Raw genomic sequence first — 6,899 nt, 5'->3', positions numbered from 1 at the left:
TCTAGTTTCATACTTGTTCTAGGTAAAGTGAACGTCAAGCGTGCGTAGAGTTGTATCGGTGGTTGATAGAACTTGAGGGAATATTTGTTCTACCTTTAGCTCCTCATTGGGTTCGACACTCTTACTTATCGAAAACTGTTGCGATCCCCTATACTTGTGGGTTATCAAGACCTTTTTCTGGCGCCGTTGCCGGGGAGCAATAGCGTGGGGTGAATATTCTCGTGTGTGCTTGTTTGATTTATCACTAAGTAATTTTTATTTGCTGTTCTTAGTTGTTTTCTATCTTTAGTTATGGGTAGGAAATGTAAAATACCAAAAAATTAGTTGTACCTACTGAACCAATGGTTGAAGAACCACTCAAAATCTATCACACTGCTGAAGCTTTTTACTTGGATAATCTTCGATCCCTTTGTGCTCGTGCCGAAACCCCAACTAGCTTAGTTGAGGGCAAATCTTTAGATGAGCATGTTTGTTATGTGCGACACCGTATATCTAAAAAAGGGAAATTATTATGGAGTCAAATTCAACGTTTGCAATGCTATGCTTGGAATTTATGTGAATTATATGATTTTAGTTGTTGTTCTAAAAACCCTAAGAAACACCTTCCCTACCAATGTGAGTTTATTGATAATGGATTCTTATCTTCTTATGCTAAAGGTGTTTATAGTTACTATGATGTTCAACAAATTGAAGAATTTGTTGCTTTTAAGGGTGCTTATGAAATTGCTTCTTTGATTGAAAAGTATGATGCTACTTTTCACAAATCTGAAAATTTTGCTATATTTAAATATTGTTATGAGAATTATGCTTCTAATGCCTATGTTAAACTATATATTGAGGAATACTCCGCTGTCCAAGAAGAGACTAATATTTTGCAGGAGTCTATGGAAGAAGAAATTGATGAAACTGTGAGCTCATTGGATGAAAAAGATGATGAGGAGAGCAAAGAACAAAAGGAGGAAGAGCGGATTGATCACCCGTGCCCACCTTCTAATGAGAGTATCTCTTCAACTCATACATTGTTTAATTCCCCTTCGTGCTTACCGAAGGATGATTGCTATGATGACTGTTATGATTCCGTTGATTCTTTTGAAATATCCCTTTTTGATGATGCTTGCTACGCTTGTGGCCAAGATGCCAATATGAATTATGCTTATGGAGATGAACTTGCTATAGTTCCTTATGTTAAACATGAAATTGTTGCTATTGCACCCGCACATGATAGTCCTATTATCTTTTTGAATTCTCCAAACTACACTATATCGGAGAAGTTTGCCCTTATTAAGGATTATATTGATGGGTTGCCTTTGACTGTTACACATGATGATTTTAATGAATATAATATGCATGTGCTTGCTGCTCCTACTTGTAATTATTATGAGAGAGGAACTATATCTCCACTTCTCTATGTTTCCCACATGACAAAATTGCAAGAAACTGTTTATACTATGCATTGGCCTTTACTAGGTGTGCATGAATTGTTCTTTTATGACATGCCGATGCATAGGAAGAGAGTTAGACTTCGGGCCAGTTCTTTTGGGCAATTCTCCCAGAATTGACCCCCTCCCCAGCTTCTCCCAGAATTGCCACTCCATCTTTTTTTACAATTCCTAGCTAATTAGACCTTAACTAGCTAGGAATTGTAAAAAAAGATGGAGTGGCAATTCTGGGAGAAGCTGGGGAGGGGGTCAATTCTGGGAGAATTACCCAAAAGAACTGGCCCTTCGTCATTGCTTGATATATGTTGCTTTGTGCTCACTACTAAATTACAAATCATTGTTAATTAAAATTGGCTTTGATATACCTTGGGATCCGGGTGGATTCACTACTTGAGCACTATATGCCTAGCTTAATGGCTTTAAAGAAAGCGCTGCCAGGGAGACAACCCAGAAGTTTTAGAGAGTCATTTATTTCTGTTGAGTGCTTTCATATAGTTTAAAAACAACAAAAATAAAGAGGGGAACCCAAAACTTTTCAAAAAGGAAAGTAAAAGTGAGAAAGACAAGCACTGTTGAAGTGGGAGAGCTCCTTGAACTTTGTTCATGCTCACGACAACTTTGTGAATCTTGATTACAGAAACTTTTCAACAAAAAAAATTATCCCCTTGTACAATTCCATTTTATTATAAAAATAATGTGCCAAGGTTTGCCTTTAGGATGTTTACGATGCTTGTTGGTTTGTGCGGTGCAGGACAGAAACTTTTGCTGTAGTGCATGAATTTTAATTTTTTACTGGAACGTCAAATGGTTCTGATTCTTTTTGCACTGTCTTTCTGTATAAATTGTTTATTTTTCCTAATTTTGGCAGAATTTTGCAAGTATCATAAGTATAGTGAATGTTCAGATTGCTACAGACTGTTCTGTTTTAGATAGATTCTGTTTTTGATGCATAGTTTGCTTGTTTAGATGAAACTATCAATTTATATCAGTGGATTAAGCCATGAAAAAGTTATACTACGGTAGACACAATGCAAAAACAAAATATCAATTGGTTTGCAACAGTATTTTTAGTGGTGATTTTTTTTATTATACTAACGGATCTTATCGAGTTTTCTGTTGAAGTTTTGTGTGGATGAAGTGTTCGATGATCGAGAAGGTCTCGATGTGAGAAGAAGGAAGAGAGTCAAGAGCTCAAGCTTGGGGATGCCCGAGGCACCCCAAGTAAATATTCAAGGAGACTCAAGCGTCTAAGCTTGGGGATGCTGGGGAGGCATCCCTTCTTTCTTCAACAAGTATCAGTATGTTTTCGGATTCGTTTCGTTCATGCGATATGTGCAATCTTGGAGTGTCTTTTGCATTTGGTTTTCATTTTTCTTTTATGCACCATGCTCGTATGAGATAGTCCTTGGTTGATTTATAGAATGCTCTTTGCACTTCACTTATATCTTTTGAGTATGGCTTTATAGAATGCTTCATGTGCTTCACTTATCTCTCTAATCGTGATGGTTCGACCTCGTTCCATCCCCCAGATCGCACGTGGTCCTTCCCCGCCTCGATGCCCTGCAAAAAAAAATAGCCGCTACCAACGAGGTTCAGGACCACACGTCGCACGTTTCCATCCTCCCAAGCCCCTCGCCCCAATCCAGTATTCCCCGTCTCCCTCCGGGTCTCCCAAGAAAAATCGTCGCCGCCCATCTGCCCCATGGCCGCGGACAAAGCTTCTCCACTCCCCTACAAGCTGCTAGCTCCACTCTGCCAACGCCATCGGCGCTGCTTCAATGGGCTTGTACTCTGACTCAGATCACGAGTTTGATGAGGGCCTCAACCTGGTCCGCCATTCCTGTATCATCACGGGTGACGCTGTTGTGCACAGCTCTCCTCCTACCTTGATGCCGCTGGGATCCACAACCCACCGGAAAGGAGTAGCAGCGCCCTCACAGGTTGGACCACTCCCGATCCGTCGCCGCCTGCACAGCCAGGACGGGCCGACCACCGAGGGCATCTTCCTCCACCACTTGCGATGAGTGGCCGAGCCATGGAGCGGAGGCGGCAGGGAGTATTGATTATATTGGAAGGCCAAGGTGCGCATCGTGCCTTGGGCTCTCTGCATCTCCACGGTCTCCCTTCCCCATTAGTTTGCTACCCTTGATTATATTGCTTTGGTTGGAATTGGATCCTCATGTAGTTTCATGCTGATTTGAGCTACGCACTAAGGATTATTTCTGCACGATGATGTATTTGGGAGAGATTTTGAGTGGCTGCTACTATTGGATGCAATTGTTGGAATTGTCAGGTAATTCAGTGGATAATGCGCCAGAAACTCGGACAATTTTGCTCTAGATGTTTGGAAATATTTCACAACTTACTTTGGGTTTTCGATGGTCTGGAGATGAATTACCAATGCCTTGCACTTCTAAAAGTTGTGGTTTATCTATGCCAAGATGAACCTTATGTAGTTCTTCTATATTTCGGTTTGGATTGAATTTAGTTTCACACAGCTGGAATGCTTAGTACTCCACACTTCAAATTAGTCACTTAGGGATTTAGATTGAAGCCTCTGCCTTATCATGTTTTCTGGGAGAACCTGAAATATGAAACTGAACTCTGTAACTGAATTTTGATGATGATGCATGTTTCAGTTTCTGAAGATTGGGAAAGCAATCCTCATGACATTTCCATTCGAATGTTTCAAAATCCATGTTTAGGTCACTCAGTTTTTATTATACTGAATTTAATTTTATATTTCAATTACTTATGAGCAGAGATGGTGCAGATATTGAAGGAGTCTCAACATTGATGGTTACTTCCTGCCGAGATTTGTGAAATACTTAAGAACTACAAGAATTTTCATACAGCTCCAGTTTAGGCAAATGGATGGAGTACTTTGCTTTTGCATCATATGTTTTTAATGGCTTGGAGTTCATCCTCCGCCACACTAACGACGACCCAATGCCATGGTGGTGGAGACCACAACAGATGTCAAGGCGGAGGAGAGGTGTTTACATTTTTTTCCTGGCAGTGAGTGTTTACACAATCTAGACATATCTATGATGCTGGCTCCAGCCAGATTTGGGGACTATTAACCAAAATATTGATTGCAACAAATTAGTCTGGATAATAAATTATGTATTTAGCTTCTCTATAAGCGGCACCAGTGAGAATGTGCATGCTTAGACAATTCAATTTTAGTGAATGCATGCAAACTGAATTATGTATTAGTTTGAGCACGTCATTGAAAAGACGGTTCTTCTCTATGCAAGTTGAACAGATTGCTTGGAAGAGATTTTTTTAGGGTAATATCAGTGGTTGCTAGCAATCACTAGAGTCACTCATAGGCTTAGTGCGATCAAACATGCATTTTTTGTGCTACCAGTACCATGATTTCCACATTTTTTTAGGAGGGAGAGATGAGATTCGTACATACGACAGTCTGTTTGTACTTGGCAATGGAGTGGAGATGTTTGGTTCAGCTTGTTATACCTTGAATTTGGTTACACTTAGTTTTTAAGATCAATAGCCCCTAAATCATATTACTAAACTACTAATACTTGTGCAAGCTTGCTTTAATTAATGTGGAGACATGTTCCTTCTGATTGAAGATGGTTGTGACCAATTTCAGTAGTGCAAAACCATTCAACATTGTTGGTTGAATTGGGCTTGGAAAATACTTGATCAAGCAGCTCCTTTGTTGTTTGATTACAAGAAAATAATAATTATTAATGATAATCAGGTGTTTTGATGGCATGCTAGAAAACAAGCTTCCTGAAGGAGACACGTAGTACCACTAATTCTCTTGTCACTATGTGCTATCATATTGTAGAGTACAAGAAGCTATACAACCTACTGAAGGCGAGGGATTATGAGATAGAGCAAATTAAGAGAAAATTTGGGTTTCCTTGCCTCATGACCACATCGCGCCACTGTGTGCATGTCGCTCGGCCTCGATTCAGTAGCGGGGGCAGAACAACAGCAAGGTTTTGATTTTCGGTTTGTGAAAGTTTTCGCCCCAGGCCGAGATGGCCGAATTTCGGACATTTTCAAAACATTTGGTCAAAATTTCATCAAATTTTGACCAAAAATTGACTTAAATTTGACCAAAATCCAGTTTTTTCGCCGGAAGCTATTTTTCGCCCCAGGCCGAGATGGCCAAAATCTGGTTTTCTCAGCCGAAATTGAAAACACAGAACAACAGTGTGGCGGTGGCGATGGGCAATAACGTTTGACCTTAGAGACGGGTCACGGCAGCACACTGGTTCAAGATATGAGAATTAGTGTTACTTCCTTTCTATTTTTTCTGCGGCTGATGATGGATCTATCATTCTCCCTCTTAATTGTCAATAAATATGCCTAAGTGGTAATACTACTACTCTTTTATGATGTGGCTCTGCAACTTTATCATTGTGCTTTCTGTATTTACTTATGCACTAAATGCCAGCATCTTTAATTTAGTAATAAGCCACCTCTTAGAGTAATGTACTGATGGCCTGCAGTTTGGTTCAAGATTACACACTTCACTGGATATATGAATTTAATTAGACGTACAAGGACCCATTATACTCCTTTTTTTGCAGCTTCACAATCAGTACATATACATGTTCTAGACCGTACAAAGTAGCATGGTAGTAGTTAGAGTATAGTTCTATGAGACCTTTGGGCCATCACCACAATGAACCACCTGACCAAAAATATGGTGTTGGTTTTTTATTGTCGATGTGTCATAGAAGTGAGTTGTTTTGTTGCTGACGAGTACCTTTGTGTTTTCAGTTTTTGCTCCTAGCTTTTTATGCCTACCCAATTATTCATGCTCATGTACACCCAAATTGAATAACATATTTTTACATATATATAATTGGTTCAATATCAGATTATCCCTACAGGTTGAGTGATACTTATCTCATTAGAGAACTATTTTATTTGTTAGAAATGTAGATCTGATTTTATTATCGACTTGTCGGCTATGTACATGAGCACACACAATTTGCAGTGACTTAATGCTGGTAAGAAACTTTGAAACACTTTCTCTTCCATTCACATTTATTTAGTAGGGGCGCTTACAGGGTTTTCGGGCAATGGATCTTTTCAAATCTTGAAATAAGCATACCACTAATATGGCAATACTACTTACTTTTACTTAGCTTTTGTTGAATCATATTGAACTCCAACAGTGAATTAGAATGATAAACAAAGCACCAATTATGATTCCTTAAAGGATTTGCAAACTATATTGTGTTCTCAAGGAACTTAATCACACAAGTTCACCATGGCCTACTATATTGTGTCTGAAGGAATTTCTCACAAAAGTTCTCGGTTACCATTGTTGTTTCACACATACAGTGTTGGCAAATTTTAACATGCTCCCTCTTATGCCCTCTTTTACATATGAGGTAAGAAGGTAAGAGTTAATCAGACCACTAATTAATAAGATCAATGACACAAATCTATTATATACTCTTACCTTTC

At 39.2% G+C, this 6,899-nt stretch overlaps 1 long non-coding RNA gene across 1 annotated transcript; it reads left to right on the top strand.

Moving 5' to 3' along the window:
* The first annotated feature begins 3,056 nt into the window (after window positions 1–3,056).
* On the top strand, window positions 3,057–4,693 carry LOC119270722. The gene is made up of 2 exons (XR_005134291.1): window positions 3,057–3,732; window positions 4,202–4,693. It is a non-coding gene; the product is annotated as an uncharacterized LOC119270722 (long non-coding RNA).
* The last annotated feature ends 2,206 nt before the right edge of the window (window positions 4,694–6,899 follow it).

Source organism: Triticum dicoccoides, chromosome 1A (assembly GCF_002162155.2).
Source record: "Triticum dicoccoides isolate Atlit2015 ecotype Zavitan chromosome 1A, WEW_v2.0, whole genome shotgun sequence".
Taxonomy (NCBI): Eukaryota; Viridiplantae; Streptophyta; class Magnoliopsida; order Poales; family Poaceae; genus Triticum; species Triticum dicoccoides.
The sequence above is the reverse complement of the archived record's forward strand: the minus strand, read 5'-3'. Positions and strand labels throughout refer to the sequence as shown.